At 45.7% G+C, this 24,243-nt stretch overlaps 1 protein-coding gene across 8 annotated transcripts in view; it reads left to right on the top strand.

Annotated features, from left to right (window-relative positions):
- LOC138764658 (uncharacterized) overlaps positions 1–24,243 on the top strand; it is a 60,049-nt gene that overhangs the window by 33,891 nt on the left and 1,915 nt on the right. For 3 of the 8 annotated variants that reach the window (XR_011358274.1, XR_011358272.1, XR_011358269.1), the window contains one exon: positions 22,749–22,908. The exons of 1 other annotated variant lie outside the window; for it this stretch is intronic. The gene's annotated coding sequence lies outside the window, so the exon portion shown is untranslated. Of the gene's footprint in view, positions 1–18,061; positions 18,193–18,220; positions 19,254–19,395; positions 19,469–22,748; positions 22,909–24,243 lie in introns of those variants that run through there. 4 more of the 8 variants (XR_011358270.1, XR_011358271.1, XR_011358273.1 and 1 more) reach the window with 4 other exon arrangements.

The raw sequence follows: 24,243 nt of genomic DNA, 5'->3' as shown, positions 1-24,243 counted from the left end.
CTGGCCAAAGTTTGCTGCCAGCAGGAAGTCCAGAGCCATTTGATTTTGCAGTGCTACCATACATTCGGCCATCATCTCCGCAGCTGTCTGGGTCAGAGCGTCCTGTGTATGGTGCAGGGACACTGCCATCTCGCTGGCCAACGTCTCCAGGAGGGCATTAATCTGGGTCACTTTGTTGGAGAGCTGGGCGGTACCATACATGGGGAAAGCGATCATCCAGAATTTTTCTGCAGCAGTAATGCCCTCTTGTTGCAGTGGTTACCAAGCGCTGGGTGCTCCCCATGGTCACCAAGAGTGTGGATGTAGGGCACCACGAATGCAGGGACAGAAGCCGTACCAGGTGGCAGGGAGCCTGGGGTAGGCATGGTGGCCATTTACCTAGTGGGTGCCATTCAAGTGCCAGGGTTCCCCCAGCTTGGTGACACCGTTGGAGCTGTTGAGTGTGTAGCCCGGGTACCATCTGTGCAGACAGTCACTGTCACTGACAGAGGTTGGAGATGTGTCTGTTGGGGAGTCTGCACCAACACTCCTTTAGTTTATGGAGGAGCTGTGGGATGATGCAGAGGGTCGGGACTCAAATGGAGGTCAAATTATAAGAAAGGAAATACCAGTTTTTGAAGTACCCACCCCATCAGGAGTCGGTGGAGGGGATCGTGTTAAGTGGGGAGCCAATCCAAAATCCACTGGACCATAGTCTATCTAGGGAGTTCATCTGAGAATCATCCAGCAGGATGGGAGTGAGTGGTAATGCTTGACCGATGTGTGCTGGAGTTTGAACGCAGATTCAGCAGTCTGATCCATTCGTGGTGATGGCAAAGTCGTAGGCAATGCAAAGAAATGTGTTTGTCGGTGTGACATTGCCATTGGTCGCGCTAGCAGCAGGGATAGATGCAGGATTTGCATTTTCCTGTAGGGTGAAAGAAACAAGCGGGGGGGGGGGAGGTGAACTTATTGTCTCTGAGTGAGATGATGGGTGTGGAGACGAGAGGTTGGTCTGGCCTGGGATTGCAACTTAGTGGGTGTCTCCAGGACCATGCATGACATTCTCCCCCTTTTGGGGGGGGACCTGGTTACTGTCATGTCCACACTCCTCCAAAGTCCTCGATCTTGGGGGGTTGTTTGGTGGGCTCTGGTTCAGGGGGTGGGAAGTGTGAAAGGTGGAGACATGGCTGTGTCTCCTTCGCCAGTAGGGCATGTTTTCAAATGATCCACAACCTGTTGCAATACTTTCAACAATCCCCTCAGTGTGTGGGAGGGTGTCAGAGTGTGGATGCTCCCCTTGAGCAGGCCGTCAGTTTTTCAACCAATCCCGATGTCCAGTTTTGGGCTTTATACCCTGCAAAGTGTGAACCCTGATCAGATTGCACCTCCCACGGGGCTCCATAGACGGAGGAGAGCTGCTGTAATCCTTTAATGGTGTTTTTCTGGTTGGCTTTCTCACAGGGTACTGCCACCATTGTCAGGATATACTGCTTTTTATTTTGGCATGGGAACAGTCCGATATCGTTAATCTGCCTTACGCGACCTGCTCCCGTGCCGTGGTGAATGTAACCATTAGCCACCCCTTGGCTTCAAATGCTGATAGACAGGGCAGTCAAGCATGGCAGATTTGCACTGATCCACAGTGAGAATGACCCCGAACTGTTCTGCCCATCATCATGTGCTGTCAACACCTAGGTGGCTGCTTTTGCAGTGTGCCCATGCGGCCAGTGCCCCATTGTCAGTGTCTGGCGGGGAGGTGGTGGCAATGCATATTTGGGCATACTGGTCCATGGCAGTGTTATGTGCTGCCTCATCTGTGCTATTCCTGGTGTGTGTGTCCACATGATGTACTGTGATCTCTCTGTAGGTGGCTTGGTCCCAAATCAGTTACTGGTGGTGCTGTCCCCAGAAGGGCACCAATGAATATCCCACCCCATCTCATGCCATTGGGCTATCCACACTGCCATGCCATTGGCCACTGTCCATGAATTGGTGTAGATGTGGACGGGGCCGGTGGTGTCCTGTTGTGCACATGCTACTGTTGCCAGCTCAGCAAGCTGGCTGGAGCCACCCTCTCCTTTGGTCAGGACTTTTCCCATGGCGAGGTGGAGTGCTGCTGCCTTCCAGTGTTGTTTTCCCCCTTTCCAATGGCTGGAGAACCATGCATGTGTCTTTTGTTGGGAATCGAGGGAGTCAAAGGGGCAGCTCCTGGTCGCAGGGGAGGGTGTGAATTTGGCCAATTTGGAACCGACTCCTGGGCTTGCGGGAAGGACATGACCTGCTCATGGAGGTGGCTGACCCCTTCTGGGTCAGGCTCAGCACGGTCCGTAATGTACCACTTCCATTTTACTACGGATGATCATGAGGCCTGGCCTTCCTTGTGCATGGAATCGGATAATGAGCAGGTGTGGGTGGAGGACGATGGGGTCAGTGACTCTTTGATGCATGTTAGCTACGAGGGCCAGGTAACAGCCAAGCTCCTGGTACTCAAACGGGCTATAGAGTACAGCAGCTTCAGGCAGGGACTTTGTCCAGAAGCCCAACGGGACTTTGCAAAATTGGAGATCCTGCCAGAGGCTCCATTCGGCCGTGGTCTCCCTCGATGAAAGCTGCAACTCAAAAGGAACACCTGCCTGCCTTGGAGCAAGGGACAACACTTGTTCCACAGCTTGCTTTGTTGCATCAAAAGCAGACTGTTGTTCAGGACCCCATTGGAAGGTGGCATTCTTTTGAGAGACCCTGTAGAGTGGTCTCAGATTTTTTTTTTGTAATTCTTTATTTATTGCACTATGAACCATATGGACATATAAAATACAATAAAACAAAATCTTTATACGAAAGGAATACAAACAAAAAATGCACATCATCTACTTATTCACATTAAATCTGATCGTGTTTATCTTCTTATCGTTTTAGGTGGTGGTGGTCCGAGTCCTGCTCTTTCTGTTATGTTCCATATATGGGTCCCGGGTTCTTTCAATCATTGTAACTTTGTCTTTTAAATTATATCTGATTTTATTTCCCCAATGGGATACACTTAAACTTGGTTATTTCTTCCGTTAATGTTGAGAGTCATATGGTCCAACGTGGTCATCTTATATCTTTATTTTCACTTCTTTTCCACCTCTTCACCACCTCCTTCCCTTTTTTCATTACTGTTTTATTGTTTTCCTTTTTAATCTCAATATATGACAACGTATTTAAGACATGAAAGACCCCAACAATCCCCACAAGCAATAACCCTTTAACCCCAAATGAACCTCCCCTCCTTGGATTGCCTCCAGTCCCTTGACGGCAACTACAACTCCCCTTTCCATTCGGTTTGCGAACTTACTCGCAAGCATCAATCGATTTCACAGTGACCATTATTCTCCACACCCCAGCACCGCCAGAGAACACTATTTTCCTATATTTATAACAAATCTCTTTCTCTCTTTTTCCTTCTTCCCCTTCTCTTATCCATCTTTAAATCTTTATATATACATTATATTTACTTTATATTTTAACATATTTTGTTGTTGGTCTTCCTTCTTGTCACTCCTCCTCTTCTCCTGTCCTGCAAATGTTCAGCAAATTCTTGGGCTTTCTTTGGGTCTGAGTACAGTCTATTCTGTTCCCCAGGAATCGATACTTTGAGTACTCCTGGATGCTTTAATATAAAGTTATACCCTTTCTTCCATAAGATTGTTTTCGCCGTGTTGAATTCCTTCCTCTTTAAAAGTTCGAAGCTTATGTCTGGGTAAAAAAATATTTTTTGTCCCTTATATTCCACCGGCTTATCATCTTCTCTAACGTTCTTTCTTGCCTGCTCCAGTATGTTTTCTCTTGTCATATAGCTTAGAAATTTTACCAATATAGGTCTCAGTTTTTGATGTGGTGGCGTTTTCGGTACTAGCGCTCTATGTGCCCTTTCGATTTCTATTTCTTCATGTGAATCGGTTGTTCCCAGCACCTTCGGGATCCATCCTTTTATAAATTCCTTCATATCTGATCCTTCTTTGCCTTCTTTCAGGCCAACTATTTTTATGTTGTTTCGCCTCCTGGAGTTTTCCAATACGTCAATTTTTTTGTGAAAATAAATCTTGCGCCTCTTTAATTATTTTTTCGCTCTCTTCCAACTTCCCTCTGAAATCATTTATCTCCATTTCTACAGCAGCTTCTCGTTCCTCCACATTTTCTACTCTTTTCCCTATTTCAGTCGTGACCAACTCTAAGCTTTGCATTCTGTCTTCAGCTCTTTTCAGTTTTCTTTTGATTAAACTAAATTCTAATGAGAGCCATTCTTTTAATGACCTCATTTGTTCTTCGAAAAAGATTTTATCTAAACTTTGTCCTTCTATTTTACCTTCTTTCCTTTGGAATTCTTGGTCTTCTTCCTCCTCTTCTTCTGCGTCCGTATCTATGTCTGTGTCATCTTCTTCTCTTCTCTGTATCTTTGTATCTTCATCCTTCTCTGGTGAGCTGCTTCTGTATCCTTGTTGGGCCCCCTGCCGCAGGTCGACCCACTGCTGGGCCCCCTGCCGCAGGTCGTCCAGCCCTTCATTCTCTTTCTCACCATTCTTCTTCTTTCTTGTTTGCTTCCCCCAGCCGAATGCCCCGATACCGGGCATCTAGCAGCTGGCCACTCTGCAGCTGCCGCTCCGCAGCTGAGTCCTCCTCCCATCAGCGTTAACCTTTTCTCTTACTTGCGGACACGCAACTCCGCGCATGTACAGTTGCGCACCTCTTCTTGGCTCTGAGAGCCAGTTTTGGAGTCTGCCAGTCGGGAGGACACCACTCCTCTGGGGAATCACCAACACTGGAGATCAGCCGCTCCTCTCCATGGTGTCCCTCTGCTCCGATGTGCAGGGAAGGCCTTCTTTCTTCTCCAGTGTTTTTCCTTCTTCTCTTTTCTCTGTTATTCTTACTTTTCTTCTTTTGGGTGCCATCTTCTGTCTCTTCTCTGTAAATTTATCTTTCTCTTCCTGTATTTTATGTTTATTGAGCTCTGCTTTTTCACACTTTTTTTTCCTTTTCTTTTCTCTGGAAAGGGCTGTTTCCACCCAACCAGCCACTACTCCATCATGTGACCACCCTAGAGTGGTCTCAGATTCATAGTGAGGTGGGGTATGTGTTGTCACCAGTAACCCAAGAGACCCACAAAACTCTGGGTACTAGTTTTATTGGTGGGGATTGCAGAGTTTAAAATTTTATTTCTGGCTGATTCTGGTATCTGCCAGGGTCCTGAGTGCCATTGAATGCCCAGGAAATGAGCTTCCCGGGAGGGCCCCTGAATCTTGTGCATATTAATGGCCCACCCCCTATCTCTCAATAAGACTATTAGCATCTGAAGAGCCTCAGAGACAATGGTCTCAGATGGCCTCTGGATGTCATCGATATAATAGGGAGGGGGAGTCAATTGACTGCAGATCATAGGTGATTAGGCTATGGCAGATAGTGGGGTGGTGGAGGTAGCCTTGAGGGTATCTACAGAAGATGTATTGTTGTGGATCCCAAGTAAATGAAAATTGGTCTTGGGAGTCATTATGCAGGGGAATGGAGAAGAATGCATTCGCCAGGTCGACCACTGCACATATCAGGGTTATTTGGGCAGGAAGCTTTGTCTTTCACTAAAGTAATAAAGTCTGGGAAAGCCGTGGGTAACATGGGGAGACGGGGTGGTATTTTATTTAGCTGCCTGAGGCCTACAGTCATCCTCCAGGTGTCATTTCATTTTTGTATTGGCCAGACAGGGTTATTGAAGGGTATCAAGGGATGCAAAGGGGCTCCAGGTCTAATAACCCTCCTTCAGGAGAGCCTCAACAGCCTTTGTAATGTCCTGGTGTCCTCCCGATACATGGTATTGGAGCATTTTCATTACTTTGGAACGGGGAGTATGACCACAGGCTTCCACTTAACTGCCCCCACTACCATGCTCACCTGTGTGACCCCAAAGGTGAAGCGGCACCGGTTGGTATGGATGGACTGTCCCTGTAATAAATTGATGCCCAAGATGCATTCAGTGGAGGGAGCAATGAGGACCACAGTGGGTCCGGGGGGTTGGTTCCCGATGGTCAAGCATCTGGTGACCTCCTTTGCAGGCAGGAGGGAGCCTCCTAGTCCATCAGTCTGCATAGGGGTCCCCCTCCACCCTGCAGGGTTGCCAGGGTAATAGTGTGCTGTGCGCCTGTGTTCATGAGTGCCAGCCAGCGATGTATGTTGTCCTTTCCCGAAGGTGCTGCTACAGGGATGTGCGGCCTCGGGCGCCCCGGGTGGGAAAGGTCAGCAGGGTGCTGGGGACCTGCCCTTCATCCTATGAAGGGGGTCTTTCATGCACCGTTAGCAGGCTGCTCACGCAGGGTGAGTGCAGACATCAATTACAGCAGCTGCTGCCTGATCTCAGCCTTAAGGGCTGGGGAGATGGGGTCAGGTGGTGTGGTAGGAACAACAGTGTGGGCTGGTCGGGTGGCATGGGGGATGAGGGTGGCTCCAGCCTCCTGCTTACTGGTGGGAGAACTGCATGTCTTCCCCTGGCGAAGCTTCCCCCTACTCAACTCCTTCCAGTGTGCATACAGGGCAGGAGTGGGAATCCTATCAATACGAGTTGTGTCCTCTCCTGCGTGCAGCAGGTCGAAGTAGAGCCTCCTGTTGGGCAGTGAGGGGCTCAGGTTCCGGGTTCTGGACTCCGCACTGCGGACTAATGAGGACACCTCTCGTGGCATATACTACCCCTCCAGGAGGGTGATGGCATCGCGTACTATTTTCCCTGTGGCGGGCCCCATTAGCAGCTGAATAATCGACTTAAGATCAAGGGCTGCAGTAGTCACAAAGTGTACCGCGTATGTGCCGGTTACCCCCGTGTTCTCAATGAAACCTTAGTCAATGGTCTCCTCATATATCTCATTGTTCAGTGCCTACTCTCTGATGACTCAGGTGCCCTCCCCTACTGTGGACCAATGTGATCTCCCATGGACGTTCCATTCCAGTCGAGTGGGATATCGGATTTGTATGGCCATGAGCATGACCACGAGCTCCCACAGTGATGACTCACTGCAGATCCCCTCCTGTGGTGCTCACAGGGCATTATAAATGGCCTGAAGTTTGGAGGTTCCCCAGATCACAGACCTCCTGATCGGAGATGGCAATATTAGAGCTCCCCTCATCCCACAGTCTGAGGAGCCAAGCAGCGAGGTGATCACCTGGCCGCTGGTGGTGTCGGTCCACCAGCTGGGTGAGCACCTTCGGAGAGAAATCACAGGTCTCAGTGGTCTCCCATGGTCCGCTAGCACGTGCCCAAGCTGCCCCCTCCTTATTGCCCCCCTATTCCATGGAGGAGCTGGGACCTTGTGGTGACGAGTCGGGCTTGTAGGACTCAGCGGTGGGGGGGGGAATGGGACAGTTGCGGCAGGACCCTGACTCCCCGTGTGTCCATCCTCATCACTCTCCATCCAGATGTCCCCATCCCCCAGCTGTGTTCGACGGCTCACCCTGACGGATAAAGATTCTAATTTTAATTGAGTCAGGTCATTAGCCCAACCGACGGGCTGCCTGAGCCTGCTGGAGCCGGATCCTCGGTGTCTCTGGTCACTCGTTTTGCCTTGGGCAGCAAGAAGTGCCTCAAGCAGTCTGCTGCAGCTCAGTCCCAGGTCTTCTGTTTCCCTGTCCTTATGGTCAGAGACGGTCTGCAGCTTTTCCACCAGCTGATTGGAGATCCTACCTGGTGTCTCAGCAGTGATGCCCGCAGCCAGTAGGCACCCCTCTGATTACCCCCTCCCTTGGGAAATCCTGACTCCTTCAGGAGGACTACCATTCCATCGCCTCAAGAGTCCCGCTGCTCGGACCAGTCCTCGGGCTTACCAAAGTTGGGCAGCATGCTGGCCAGACTTCCAAATCCCTCACTATCTTTAGCCCACCCGAGCATTCTGTTTTTGGGGCCAGTACTGGCTTTCCTTCGCCCGTTCCAAAACATCCCTCTCTGATCTGTGCTTGGCCAAAACCCTTGCAATCCTGCACGTAGCACCAATTGTTGTAAGGGTTCGTGTGGGACACAGTTTAAGAACCAGATCAAAGTCAAGGTACAAAGCACATGTTGATTTCGGGGATGCAAAAGGGACAACAGGGCAAGTATGCTAGGCAAACCTATACACACAGACAATCTCTTTGGCTTGGCTTTGCGGACGAAGATTTATGGAGGGGGTAAAAGTCCACGTTAGCTGCAGGCTCGTTTGTGGCTGACAAGTCCGATGCGGGACAGGCAGACACGGTTGCAGCGGCTGCAGGGGAAAATTGGTTGGTTGGTGTTGGGTGTTGGGTTTTTCCTCCTTTGCCTTTTGTCAGTGAGGTGGGCTCTGCGGTCTTCTTCAAAGGAGGTTGCTGCCCGCCAAACTGTGAGGCGCCAAGATGCACGGTTTGAGGCGATATCAGCCCACTGGCGGTGGTCAATGTGGCAGGCACCAAGAGATTTCTTTAGGCAGTCCTTGTACCTTTTCTTTGGTGCACCTCTGTCACGGTGGCCAGTGGAGAGCTCGCCATATAACACGATCTTGGGAAGGCGATGGTCCTCCATTCTGGAGACGTGACCCACCCAGCGCAGCTGGATCTTCAGCAGCGTGGACTCGATGCTGTCGACCTCTGCCATCTTGAGTACTTCGACGTTAGGGATGAAAGCGCTCCAATGGATGTTGAGGATGGAGCGGAGACAACGCTGGTGGAAGTGTTCTAGGAGCCGTAGGTGATGCCGGTAGAGGACCCATAATTCGGAGCCGAACAGGAATGTGGGTATGACAACGGCTCTGTATACGCTTATCATTGTGAGGTTTTTCAGTTGGTTGTTTTTCCAGACTCTTTTGTGTAGTCTTCCAAAGGCGCTATTTGCCTTGGCGAGTCTGTTGTCTATCTCATTGTCGATCCTTGCATCTGATGAAATAGTGCAGCCGAGATAGGTGAACTGGTTGACCGTTTTGAGTTTTGTGTGCCCGATGGAGATGTCAGCCTTGTCTAGCATGGTTCTGATGTTCCAGCATGCTAGCTTGAGTTTGTGAGCATCTTTTGAGGGGGAAGACGTGGAGGGGGAGGACGTGGAGGGGGAGGACGTGGACTTGTCCTCGGGCCTGCGCAAAGGAGCTTTTAGGTGGAGTTTTGAGTTTTGTGTGCCCGATGGAGATGTGTGGGGGCTGGTAGTCATGGTGGGGAGCTGGCTGATGGAGGACCTCAGTTTTCTTCAATACGCCAGGGGTAAATGTACACTTCTGATACCAAGAGACAAATTGACAGAAGACTGGGAGTAATTACATGAATACACACATTCAACAGTCAGGATTGAGGTGATACTACATGCCCCCACACGTTGACCGGTACAGACACGGCTCTTGCTACCTAACCTCAGGACTCACCCCAACCCAGTGCAAAAGTGCTGCTTGCGTGCCACGAGGAGTCCAGAAGAGTGAGAACAAAGGGGCACGTGGCCTTCATAGTTTTGCAGGCTGTATTGGGGTCCAATCACTCAGGGCAGGCTGGGCCTCATTGGCTGCTGTGGCCAATGGCTCGAAGCCAAGTAAAGGGGCTCAGCAGAGGTCAGCCGAGGTGATTCACCTGGGCCAATTGGGTAAAGGTCAGGGCTGAGTTTGGACAGGCTGCCTGGACTGCAGCACCTGGTGATTTAGCTGGGCCAATTGCAAGGGTCACCTTCATGGCATTGGGGTGAGTCTTTGAACTTGATTGGTCGGTAGTGTGTTCTCCGAACAGGAGCGCAGCAACGCCACCAGGTGGTGGATTCTGCTTCTCCATGAAACAAGCACAAGAAAGAAAAAGGAAACAAAGGAAAAAGAAGATCAGACTGTTCAGGAATTCAAAGAAGAGCATGCTTTAGAAAAATGTTCACAATTGGAGAAAAAGTTGTATGATGAGAAATTAAACTTTTTAAAGAAGAATGGAAGACGTTTCGGTTGCTTGTTTAAAGTACACATCAGCAAAACTTGTAATAAGTGCCTCAGTTGTGATATATGCAGTTTACAGCATCCCAAGTTACTGCATCCTTAACAAAATAAAGTTGAGAAGGAAGTCAAACAATCTGAATCCAAGACTAAAGACACAGTAAAAGAGAACGCCTCCGCTTTGGTCCAGACAAACAGGCTAACTGGAGCCGGTGGCAAAGTTCTCTCAATAGTTCCTGTGCAGGGTAAAGCTAAAAACGGAATCTTCTTACTGAAGATCAATGCATTTCTTGATCCAGGAAGTACTTTATCACTTTGTACTGTTGAATTAATGAATAAACTTAATCTTCATGGTAAAAGATCATAAATCTTGTTCAAGACAATGAATGATGAAAGGAACATTGATACTAATATAGTTTCAGGTTTACAGATTGTTGGATTGAATAGCAATGAATTTTGTGATCTGTGTGTCCATACTCAGAAGATAATGCCTGTGAATGAGGAGAATATTCCCAAACAGGATGATATCAAACAGTGGGATCATCTAAAAGAAGTTAGCTTCTCCAAGGTGGATGCCAAAAATCAAGATGCAAATCAGATTAGCTATACCAAAAACTCTCAAACCTCTAGAGCAGGGGTGTCAAACTCAAATTCACGGAGGGCCAAAATTAAAAACTTGGACTAAGTCGAGGGCCGAACTAAATATTTATTGGAAATTTTCAACAACATCTGCATGTTTTCTCTTCTTTCAACATATGTCATGTTAAACTTTAGGATATAACTTTAGGAGGATAATGTTACAGGTCAGGAGTAGGCAGCTCAAGTTCACCTTTGCTTGACCTGAGGGAAACCTATTTGGTCCCTGTGGAGATGTAGTCAGCATTCACAGGCTATGTCCATTTTGGCCTGCATCAGGACTCAGCATTTCCTGCTCACTCCTCAGGCTCTAGGCCTCTATTCACCCTCGACCCACCATCCTTCTACCTGACCAGTCCTTTACCCAACCTCTACTCACCCCTCACTCCACTCGCTCTGCCTCTACCCACACCATCCTATACACGCCCCTCTACTGCCTCTCCCCTCAACCTGTTCCTCCCTCTACCCATCTCTCACCCTCTAATCACCCCTCCCCTACTCACCCTGCCCCTCCCCTTTAACCTCTTCCCTATCCACCCCTCCTTCTATTCATCCCTCCCTCTAACTGCCCCTCGCACCACCATAACTTCCCCTGCCCATTACTCCTCACCTACACCCTCTGCCCACCCCTGCTTACCCACCCACTCAGGCCCAGCGCGCTGGCGATCGGCCTTTGCAGAACAGCGGGGGCCGTGCGCAGCCTGCCATGTCCGTCGCGCCGACAGGAAATCACAGGCGCTCGCCAATCCACCGCACCGCTCGACAGGTGGGAGAAGTGACTGGTTGTGCAGGGAGCCTTCCAACTGGCTTGCCGGCTGATGACATCGACAGACTTCTCGTGTTACAATTTTGTTTTCCCCGTTCTCAAAGTTTGCACGGTCAACCTGCAACACTCTTGCTCCCTCCGCGTCCCGTGGATCTGATGCCCGGGTGTTGTTAGGATTCCCAGCAGAAGGTTTGTGGAACTTTACCATTCTGGATTCCTTTTTGAGAATATTCTGGCCATCTTTTAAGGGGGGTGGTTTTAGGGGGGAGGGGATAGTTAGGGGGTGGGGAAGGATGTGCAATGAAGGGGGAGGATGGTGGGGGTGACATTACCAAAAAACAGCATCGGCTCTCGCTGCAGGGCAGGCCACCTCTAATACATTTTTGAAATGATCTTGCGGGCCAAATATAATTATATCGCGCCCGCAGCCAGAGTTTGACATGTGTGCTCTAGAGGTTATAGGGAGCAAAGTGACAGACCTTATGCCATGAGAGCATTGCTTGGATGGACAATTAACAGACCATTAAGAGGAAAAATGAATAATGATCAGGAGTTGTTGAAAGTAAATGTCAACAGAATTTCATTTGTCAAACTTTATGATATTTGGGAACAACAGTTTAAAATTGATTTCTCTGAATGTCTTAAAGATATTCACAAACCTTGAAAGGAAAATAAGCAGTTTCTGAATTCAGTTTCAAATTCTGTTAAACATGTTGATGGTCATTAATTAGCGTATAGCATTACCCTTGAAGAAAAGAGAAATTTGTGCACCAGATAATAAAATAATTGCAGAACAGCATATGCTGAATTTGAAGAGAAAATTCAAGAGACATTCTTCCTTTCATTTGGATATACCAATGTCAAGTCAGATATGATAAAAGAAGGTTATGTAGAAAAGATATCAGAAGGTATCTTGAAATGTAAAGATGGAAGAAAATGGTATTTACCTCATCATGGAGTTATACATTCACAAAAAGAGAAATTACAAGTAGTATTTGATTGTGGAACATCATTTCAAGGAGTTTTATTGAATTCTCAACTTTCTTGTACTTCACCAGTACTTTAATAGGTGTTTTGATTTGTAAGGAACCTATTATAATTGTTGCAGATATTGACACGATGTTTCATCAAGTGAAAGTACCATCAGAAGATCATGATTTTCTACCATTGTAATGGTGGCCTAATGGCGATTACAGTAAAGATATAATTGAATCCAGAATGACAGTTCATCTATTTGGAGTGACTTCATCACCGAGTTGTGCAAATTTTGCTCCCAGGAAATGTGCTGAAGATGATGAAGAGGAATTTCATTCTCCAGTTATAACCAGCATCAGAAACAATTGCTATGTTGATGATCGTCTCACTTCAGTGTTTCAGAAAAGGAAAGAATAGATCTTTCTCATGAGTTAAAGGAGATCTGTAATAAAGGCGGTTTCTTCCTTATGAAATGGATGAGCAACAGTCGAGATGTGCTGGCTGCTGTTCACAACGCAGAAAGAGAAAAGGATTTGGATTGTGCCGTTGTACCTGTCGAAAGAATTCTAGGAATGCAATGGTGTGTTCAATCTGATGGTTTTCAAATTTAAACTTGCTTTGAAAGTACGACCTTTGACAAGAGGTATTCCTTCGTTCATAATTTTGGCACCAGTAGTATTAATAGCCAAGAAAATTCTGCAAAAATTGTGCAGAAGAAAATTTGTATGGGGTGAAACTACATCAGATTCCATCGCACAAGATTGGATGAATTGGATTGAGAGTCTTGAAATGTTAGAAAGTTTTAAAATCAACAGATGTTTGAAACCTACAGGGAAAATTGAGGCTGAATTAAACAGACTAAAATGTGAAGGCATCTTAGAACCAATACATTACAGCAATTGGGCAGCCCCATTGCGTCCGTACAAAAAGATTCACATGTGCGGTGATTACAAAGTCACCATCAATCCATCACTCAAAATAACTGAACACCCCATGCCCAAGGCAGTAGAATTGTTCCAGGCACTAAACGGAGGACAAGACTAGATTTGTCACAAGCATATCAACAGATAAAATTAGACAAAAAAAGAAATCAAGGGAATATATGACAATCAAAACCCATCTGGGATGATATTTTTTTTAAGCAACAATGGACAAATTAAAACATAAACCAGGAACAATCAACGGCCAGACAGATCGATGCCTCATCATGCATGCTGCTACCCAAGACAGAACAGAGATGAAATTATTAAATGGACACCAGGGGCAGCAGCCATCAAGCAAGAACTTCAACAACTGCCCATTATAGCCCAGATGATCTGAAAGGAAACCCAAAAAGTGGCAACATTAAGCAAGATCCTATACTTCCCCCTTAATGGATGGCCAGAATCTGAAGTCATCTCAGAAAATCTAAAACTTTACCACATACGCAGCCATGAACTATCAGTCAAAGGGTACCAGTCCAATTATTCCAGCCAAATGGCAAACGACCATGTTATCAGAATGGCAGCACAACCATCCGAGAATGGTACGAATGAAGGTAGTGGCCCGCATTCATGCCTGGTGACCCTCCATAGACAGAGACATTGAAACAACAGTAAGAGAATACAAAGTATGTCAGACAATGCAACCAAAAATGCAACAAGCAGGACATAAACCACAGAACTGGCCAACCAAACCCTGGCATCAGATTCATGTAGACCTTGCTGGAACATTCATGGGTGAGACTTTGCTTATAGCTGTGGACACACACGTCAAATGGCTAGTAGTTTCACAGCTGAAAATCACAAAAGCAGATCTCACGATTGACAGTCTACGAGCGATCTTTGCCACTTAAGGATCGCCTCATGAATTAGTTACAGACACTGGGCTCCAGTGTAGATCAGAACATTTTTTTAAATTTATGTGTGACAACAATATCAGATATATTTTGTCTACAACCTATCACCCAAGTATTAATGGGGAAGCAGAAGATTTTGTACAAACATTCAAAGAAACAATGAAAGCCATGAAACTTCTAAATGTCAGTTGGACATAGAAAAATCACAGATTTCCTATTGGGGTATAGAAACACGCCACATTCACAAAGCGTACCCCAGCAGAACTAATGTTTGACAGCAACCTGCCGACCAGGCTGTCCACAGTTCACCCAGATCTGGGTCTCTGATTGCAAATAACAGCATCGCCAGAAACTTCACCTACAACATTGGAAGTGGGCAAGAGAGTTCTGGTGCAAGATTATAAAACCCATGGGTGGTAGGAGCAATCTTACAAAAATTGAGCCCCTGTTCATTCTCTTTTCTAGATGGAGACAGATTCTGGAAGTGACACATTGACCAATTACAAGCATTGACTGACACTAAGGTCCACAAACAGCCTCATGAACAGGAGGAGGTGGCACCAGACCTGCCGTGGCCTGCCCCAACCATCCCACCCCTCAGGCCATGTGAGGGGAGAGCCAGAGATGGTTGCGGACCCAAGGAGTACAGTAAATGAAACACACAGCCAGGAGGGCAGCAAAGATGGGCAGTCATTGCCAACTCGACCGCTAACCTGACGATCTATGGGTCCTGAGCAAAGACTGGCTGATAGGCACTATCAATAACCATAGAGTCGAGAAATGAGGGAACGATTAGCTTTAATACACAGAGGCCTCAAGCTAGGCCGGATCCAGGTACAGGAATGCTGGAATGGGGGGGTAGCTCGACCTTTATGGCCAGGACAAAAGGGGAAGAGACATAGGGAATGAGTCATTAGTGGGTGGGCCAGCCTCTGATGTACAGTAGCCAGTATGGACTATATACAGTGGAGGAAAACATATCAGTTCACCCGCATAGCAAACCACACCAAGGTGGTCCAAGATAGAATGAAGACCACCCAAATGCTTGAAGGACTATGTCCCCTGATTATTATTAAATACTTTCCCTTTTATAATTATAATTACTCATGAGATGTATTCTATTTCTCACGTAGTCCTGGGAGTGGGAAGTGGGTGGGGCCCCAAAAAGACCAGTTCTTCTTCCAGAATACCTTTCCAAAATGCACCCATCCCCTGTTCCTTCATCTGAACCCCTCACACTGGGAGATAATGTCAATATCCAACCTTTCGCCTTCTTGGCTAAAGCAGCACTAGGCCTCCCACTGTTGGACACGTCCATGAGGGATCTCGTGTTGCAGATCCTGAACTTTCCAGCCAGATCCTCTGCCATGGGGGAAAGACTCAATTATCGGCACAAAACCAATTGGAAAAGCTGCGAGGGTCACAAGGTGGACGGCCTGTCCTGTCAGCATCCACCCTGCTGCATCACCAACCCGGGCTGTGCAAGTATCACACCACTGATGTCATCTATGGTGTCAGCACCGCCCCTGTCCCTCCAACGGCCTGGGTCCTTTCTCACCTCATTGCTCCTTCGGAACCCAACGAGGGGGACGCAGCCGGGAGGACAGCCGAGCGCTGCGCTGTCAATGGGCCGAGCCGCAGGGAGTGGAAGGGGGTAGTTGCTTAATTACCTCCTTAATTTCCCCCAGCGGGCTCTCCCCACCCCAACTGTCCCTGTTTGGTAACTGGTATATACGTCTGCTGAACACGGTGGAAAATCTCTTTGAACATTTTCCTCTGTTCCTCAGCTGATCCACATCATCGGTTGTGCCCTCCGCCCATGTGAGGCAATTCATCCCTTGTTCCATTGTCGTCCTTTTGTTCCAACATGAGACACTGGTTTTGGCTCTTATTTTCTTACCCTCCGTTGAAACGAGGGATTCGGCCTTTCTCTGAAGATAACACTGCAGCAGATCCATTGAAGCCCAGAAAACAGAATGGAATAAAGTCCTTTCAGCAGGTTGGTTAGAGAGTGGGAATATGATTGAATGGACACCAGACTGGACAGGGCTCTGTATTCTGTGTGTGTCCCTGGGACTGGGCTGGGCTCTCTTCAAGTGTCACATGAAGCCAGGACAATAAGAATGGTTCCTCCACAAGCCATCCAGCAAGTCAATTCTAACATGAACAAAGTTGCAGGAGAGGTGAACAGTTACCATGTGTCAAGTTACAATGACAAAGATCAATTAGCAACAAGGTGAGAGCAGTCTTTAAGCCTGTGGGTGTGTGATTTGGCACGAGATGTGATGGAGTCAGTGGAGGTGAGGGAGATGTCATCTGAGCTGCATTCACCACAGTTTGTAGCATTGTTTGATCTTGGACAGAGTTGCTATCCATATCAGGCTTTGATGTAGCCAGCAAGGAAGATCTTGATGGTAGTGGAGTATCGGGTTACCAGCAGAACTTCTTCAGTCTTCCAAGGAAGTAGAGTCATTGGTGTACTTTCTGGAACATTGTGTGAGTGAGGTTGGTCCCAATGAGGTCACAGGAAAGGTTCACTCCCAGGAATTTGGGCCTATCTGCTGTCTCCAAATGAGCACTATTAATGCAGACAGTGGTGTGGGTTCGATGATCAGCTTCCTTTGTCTTGATGTTGAAGGGAGACGCTCAAGCTGCTTTCTATGTTCCATCTCACAGCTATTTATGATCAGCCTACGTCTGTGCCATCAACTAATTTGTAGGTGGATTTGGCATGTGGGTGCAGAGGGAGTGTCATTAGGGCTGAGTACACATCACTACAGAGTGATGTGCTGTGATTGTGGAGGAGATGTTGCTGCCCATCTTCACTGATTGCATTCTGTTTGTTGGGAAGTCGAGGATCCAGTGGGAAGGATGTTTTGAGGCTAAAATCTCAGTTTTGAGATAATGTTGATGGGGTCTATGGTGTGACTGATGAAGAGTTGTCTGACATGGGTTTACTTGGTGTCCAGGTGTTCCAGGGCCAGGTGGAGGGCCATTAACGTGGTATATTCCATGGATCTGTAGGAACGGTGGGGAAATTGAAGTGGGTCAAGGCTGGCTGGAAGGTGAAAGTTGATGTGAGCCAGGACCACCGTTTCTAAGCCCTTCATTAGGGTGGATATCAGAACCACAGTTCAGTGGTCATTTAGGCCCATTATTGCATTTTTCTCTGTGCTGGTATAATGATGGCCTTCTTGAAATGGGTGACAACTACAGATCACGGCCGAGAGAGATTAAAGATACCTGGGAATTCAGCTACCAGTTGATCTGGGTGGCTCTCAGTATGTGTCCAGGGACTCCCTCTGGGTGAGTTGCTTTCCACAGGTTCACTCTCCGGAAGGCTGACTTGACTTCTGCAGCAGTGACCGTGTGTGCAGGATCGTTGAGGTGGATATCTTTGCCTCACTGTTCAAAACTAACAGAGAATACATTTAGTTGACTGAGTAGGTTTTGTTTTGTGGACTCCATGTGGTCAAGTGGACAGGCTCGTGATTTGATTGATCAAACAAATGCAAGTGTTGATATTTTGGATATTAAGAGCTTAAGAAATAGGAGCAAGAGTGGGCCATTCAGCCGGTTGAGCCTGCACCATTCAATAAGATCATGGCTGTCCTGATGATGGGCTCATCTCCACCTCCCTGCCTTTTCCCCATATCCTTTAATACTCCTCTGTAAAAATCTATCCAACCTGTCTTAAATATATTCACTGAGGTTGCCACCACTGATTCAATGGGCATTGAATGGATTCACTGCCCTCTTGGAAAAGCAGTTCCTCCTCTGTCCTAACTCTTCTACCCTGAATGTTCAGGATATGTCCCCAGTTCCAATCTCCCTCAAGAATGGGGACACCGTCTTACCTCTATTTTATCCATGCCTTTTATAATGTTATATATTTCTATAAGATCTCTCATTTTTCTAAAGTCAAGTGAGTACAGCCCCAGTTTCTCTTCATAGGTTAACCCGCTCATGTCTGGAATCAACCTGGTGAAGCTCCGCTGCATCACTTCCAAAGCCAGGATATCCTTCCTCAAGTAAAGAGACCTGAATTGCACACAGTACTCCAGATGTGGCCTCACCAGAACCTTGTACGTTGACAGCATAACATCCCTGCTGATAAATTCAATCCCTCTAGCAATGAAGGCCATCATTCCATTGACCTTCTTGATAGATTGCTGCTCTGCAACATAGAAGAATGAGTCTGATTAGATGGTGGGTGAAGTCAGGGCGGGACACTGCAGAATCAGTGCAGTTGGAGAATTCTGGATAGAGGGGATGTTGAAAGAAAGACTGTTTTATTGATGCAGGGAGTTTAGGTGGAACTCTTGCTGAGTGCAGCCAGGAGAGAATCCAGTTTTATAACCGGTGCAATAATATGGATCAGGCTCTGATTACATGGTTGTTGGCCAGAGTAGCATTCATGTGATGTTCTGCAATGTTACTGCAGCTATCTGTAAATTGGCATCCTGAACCTATGGCCAAGGCATCTCTCAACCAGCCCATTACTCCTAAAAACACACAGTACATATTCATTCCCCTCCCACTGTTGTGACCACCCTTGTCAATGTCTTGGGTGAAAGGGGTCTCCATGAGATGTTATCTACTGTCAATCCCCAACTCCTATTCCTTTCCCACCATTGATTTTTTTTTGTTCATTGCTCCACTTTTATTACCTTAGTTAACAAAATGTGATGTTTCCTGACTGCTTTTTGTCATTTGTTTTGAAGGTATATTTGATATTCAGGAAAATTGACAAAAAGACACTCTCATCCATATATACCAAAACCAAGTCAGACATTGACTTGTGCAGACCATTGTGAAACAATGCCCATTTGTACGGTTTGTTCATTGTACATTGTCATAATGGTAAATAATATCAGTCCACTTCATTGCTTGTGGTTGGATCTGAACCACATACTCTCTGAGACCTCTCTGAGGAGTCGTAATATTACTCTGTGGTCTGCTGCCATAGTAGTGATCTGGTGCATAATTTTCTGCACACTGGAGAGTTTTTCTTCGTACTCCCCCTTCATCCAACAACCTGCCTCGTAAATGGGAAATTTGTCCTGTCACAGGACTCATCTGACAGCTGAGCTGAAGATCCTGATTTATGGAACCTGCCTGCAAGAATTTTATCTACACACTGCTTGTAAGTTGATTGGGTGGTTAAGAATGTTTGTGGTGGGTTAGCCTTCTTTAGTCAGGGGATTGAGTTCAAGAGCCATGAGATATTGTTGCAGCACTCTAAACCTCTGGTTAGAATGCATTCAGTTCTGGTTGCCTCATTACAGGAAAGAAGTAAATGCTTTCAAGAGGCTGCAGAGAAGATTTATCACGATGTTGCCATGAAGCAAGGTTGACAAAGTTAGGTTAAACAATAAATTATTTATAAAAGAAAACTCTTCAAAGTCCTTTCAAATCCTTAGAGTCATATCCATTCATTTCCATCAATGTTCATTGTTATATTCATTCTCTATTTAAGACAGTGGCATATTGAAGATACTCTCCCCTCTGTTGTTTGAGGGACTTCCCATTGGTCTCAGCCCCTCAATGCCTGATGACGTTTGGTTCGCACAAAACCATTGTGTTGGCTGCACCAAGCCTCAGTGCATCCCTCAGCCAATCAGCAGCATTGCTTCACTGACATCTCAATGTGCTGAAAGAACAACAAGTTTTGCGTAGCCCAAAGGGCATCTTTCACCATTGATGATCTTCAGGCAGCTCTGGATATCTGAGCTGCGTGCCTCCCCAGGATCAGCCCATAAGTTATAGTCATTTGTTATATAATGACAAGGTCCCTTGCATCCTGCCCCACACACTGTGAGCAAATCTATTCTGCAAAGAAGTGGGTGACTGTCTTTACTATACTGCACAGCCATCTTGGGACAACATACATTGTGGGTGATATTTTATCATACAGGAAGGTTCTAACCAAGATAGCTCTTGTCATCATCAGCTCAGTCAAGTTCTGTTGCTTATGAGGGAGCTCTGGCAATGAGGCATTCTTCCAGACCTGAATAGTCTGCACAAGGAACCATCCCCCAGTATCCCTTGAGAACTTGTTTGCAGAGCATTCGGTGCTGACCACTGCCTGATGGTTAAATGTTTGTTTTTTGGAAAAGATTTTTGCGAAAAGGGTAGGTGGTGTGGTAAAGTCCAGCTGACAAGGACATTGCATGACAATGGAGCCACGCCCATCCTTCACAACACCAGGGGTAGGAAGAACCTCAGCACATAGCAGCACATGGTCCCCTTGTATGTTGGTTCCATGCACAGCCTGATTTTGGGAAAAACCTGCCCCTTTTGTCTGCAACTTGTACATGAGGACCATCGAACCCTTTCCATTTTGGATCTCCATATAAACCAGAAGACTCCTCTGGTGAACATAATGGAGGAGATTTAGCAGTACCAAGAGCACTTTGCATCCGACGACCAGATTCTTCCATGTTATTGAGAGGGTGCATCCTGCTCAGAGACCCATTTTCTAGTTGTCCTCTGTGATCCACTCTCGCCAAATTTTATTCCACGCTTGAGGCTCTCCAAACCAAATCCTCAACATTTTCAGGTCCTCGGATCTGTGAAGGGGATGGTGATCTGGTCTGACTAGTTACCAAAGCATTGCCTCACTCTTCCTCCAATTTACTTTGGCCCCAGTCCCACTCAAACTGGCCGGAGATGCTGATCAGTCTGCAGATTGATCATGTCTGAACAGAAGATGGCGACGTTGACCATATGCAGGGAGGCATTGACCTGAATGCCTCGACTGCCCGCAATGTCACTTCTTTTAAGCCTTGTCCTTCCTTTGTTAATTTTTTTTTATTTATCACATAATGAACCATATCAACCAAAATATGTACAGATGTTTCTCATTAAATATACAGTGAAATTTTCCCCCTTTTCTCCCCCTTTCCCATCCCCCTCCAAAACCAATAAATGTACAATACAATAAAACCACATCTTCACACAAAAGAAAAACAAACAAGAAAAATGTGTCATCTACTTTTACAATCTAATCTAATCGTTTTTATCATCTTATCATTTTAGGAGATGGAGGTCCAAGGCAAGCTCTTTCTGTTATGTTCCATGTATGGTTCCCCAATTTGTTCAAACAATGTAACTTTATTTTTTAAATTATATGTTATTTCCAATGGGATACACTTATTCATTTCCATGTACCATTGCTGTACTCTCAGGCCCTCTTCCATTTTCCAAGTTGACATGATACATTTTTTTGCTACTGCTCAGGCTATCATAATGAATCTTTATTGTGCTTTATCCAATTTGAGACCTAGTTCTTCACTTCTTGTGTTTCTCAAAGAAAAATTTCTGGATTTTTTGGTATGTTGTTTTTTTGTGATTTTATTTAATATCTGATTTAGTTCTTCCCAAAATGTATTCACTTTTGTAAATGTCCAAATTGCATGTATTGTTCCCATTTCATTTTTACAACGAAAACACCTATCCGATATTGTTGGATCCCATTCTTTCAATTTTTGGGGAGTGATATATAACCTGTGTAACCATTTATGCTGTATCATACATAACCGTGTGTTTATTGTATTCTTCATAGTTCCAGGACAAAACATTTCCCATGTTTTTATCTTTATATTTGTCCTTTTCCCACTTTTTGGGTTTATAGCTTATTTCATCATTTTCCTTACCTTGCAGCTAAATGTACATATTTGTGATAAATCTTTTAAATATCATGGTATCTGTAATCACATATTCAAAGCTACTTCCTTCTGGTAATCTCAATGTGTTTCCCAATTTATCCTATAAATTAGCAATCACTGTACCATGAGTTATTCCATTTTTGTCCTTCAACTGTTCAAAGGTTAACAAATTATTTCCCAAAAAACAATTTTCTATTCTCTTGATTCCTTTTCTCTCCCATTCTCTGAAGGAAATGTTATCTCTTGTAAAAGGGATTAGTGGATTTTGCATCAATTGCATTTTTGGTATTTGGTATTTTATTTTTTTCCTTTCTATGTGTATATTAATCAAATATATTAATCACATGATGCAATACTGGTGAGCTGTTATATTGCACCATCATTTCCTCGCATTTATAAAGTATATGTTCCGGTACCTTCTCTCCTCTTTTTTTCTAATTCTATCTTAGTCCATTCTGATTTTTCTCTCGTTTGGTAAAAATCTGATAAATACCTTAATTGTGCAGCTCTATAATAATTTTGGAAGTTTGGTGACTGCAAACCCACTTGGTTATACCTCTCTGTTAATTTATCTACTGCTACCCTCGGTTTCCCCCCTTTGCACAAGAATTTCCTTATTATTCTCCTTAGTTCAACAAAGAATTTCTCTGTTCAGGGAATTGGTAATGTTTGACATAAGTATTGTATCCTTGGGAACACATTGATTTTAATGCAGTTCACCCTCCCTATCAACGTTAGTGGCAATTCTTTCCAACGTTCTAAGTCATCCTGTAATTTCTTTATTAATGGCTAATAATTTCATTTTTACAAGTGGTTTAAGTTATTGTCTAATCTGATACCTAGGTATCGGATTGCTTGTGTTTGCCATTTCAATGGAGATTCTTTTTAAGGTTATGTATAATCCACGTTACTCATTGGCATCACTTTGCTTTTATTTGCATTGACCTTATAAATCTCCCCTATCATATTAGGTTCCAGACCTTGAGAAAGCCTCAAAATTAAAGAATTCAAGAAGCTCCTAACCTGTAAATAACAAAAAAAGTGATGTTTAGGTATTATAAATATGGTGGATAATTGTTCAAAAGAAGCAAGAATTTGGTCAATAAAGAAACCTGCAACTGCAAATCTCTGGTGAGTCCACAATGGTCACCTCATTACAGGAAGGATGTGGAAGCTATGGAGAGGGTGCAGAGGAGACTTAGCAGGATGTTACCTGGATTGGAAAACAAGTCATATGAGGCAAGGTTAGCAGAGCAGGGAAATTTTTCTTTGGGCTGTAGAAGGATGAGAGGAGACTACAAGATCGTGAGAAGCATTGATAAGGTGGTCAACCAGCACCTGTTTCCCAGGACAGGAATGGCAAACCCCAAAGGATGTGGGTACAAAGTGAAGGGAGGGAAATTTAGGGGAGACATCAGAGATGTTTTTTTTTGATGGAGACTGTTGTGAATACCTTGCCAAGGATGGTGATGGAAGTTGAATCATTCGGGGCATTTAAAGGACTCTTAGACAGGCACATGGATGGAAGAAAAATAGCAGGTTACAGGGTAGGGAGGTTTGAGTACATTTTGTAAGGAATACATGGGTCGGCAAAACCTTGAGGGTTGAAAGGCCTGTAGTGTTCTATGTATAAGGAAAAAGCAGGCAGGTGTCTGAAGAAAGACTGTGAGAGAAAAGGGGGAAGAATGGGAGGGGGAGGAGTCCAGACCAACAAACCAGAAGTGTTCATTGGACATGATAAAAGGAAAGGTGAGAATTGATTTTGGTTCTGTGCAAGGAGAGAGAGAGAGAGAGAGAGTGCAAACTAAATAAAAGTAAGGAGATGAAGATTGGCAGGGTGGTGCTGGTGATGGTGGCTTATAGAAAACCAGAGAAATTGATATAAGTGCAATCAGGTTGGATGGTGACCAGTCGGAAGATGAGGTGATGTCCCGTCCATTTGTAGTAATCTCAGTCTCTGAATGAGTTGGTTGTCCTAGAGTTTGGTGGTTGAGGGGTAGCAACTATTCCTGATCCTGAAGGTGCAAGTCCAGTGGCACCTGTACCTCTTTTCTGATGGGAGCAACAAGAACAGAGGGTGTCCTAGGTGGTGTGGATCCTTGATGATTGCTGTTGCTTGACGACTTCATCGTTCCATGTAGATGTTCTCAATGGTGGGGAGAGTTTTCACTGTGAGGTTCTGGACTGTGTTCATTACCTTTTGCAGGGCTTTCCACTCAGAGGTATTGATGCACCCAAAGCAGGCCATGATGCAGCCGGTCAGCACATGTTTCACTACATTTCTGTAGAAGGTTCCCAAGGTTTCCGTTGACCTACCCAGCCTCCGCTGAGGAAGTCGAGGCACTGATGTGCTTTCTTCATGATGGCATTATTATGATGGGTCCAGGAAAGCTGCTCTCAGATCGTGACTCCCAGGAATTTAAATTTGCTCACCCTCTCCACCTGTGATCCCCCAGAGATGCCTGG

The sequence above is a fragment of the Narcine bancroftii genome, chromosome 5, assembly GCF_036971445.1.
Source record: "Narcine bancroftii isolate sNarBan1 chromosome 5, sNarBan1.hap1, whole genome shotgun sequence".
In the NCBI taxonomy this organism is placed as follows: Eukaryota; Metazoa; Chordata; class Chondrichthyes; order Torpediniformes; family Narcinidae; genus Narcine; species Narcine bancroftii.
Note: the sequence above shows the minus strand (reverse complement) of the source record. Positions and strands in the feature narration are given on the sequence as shown.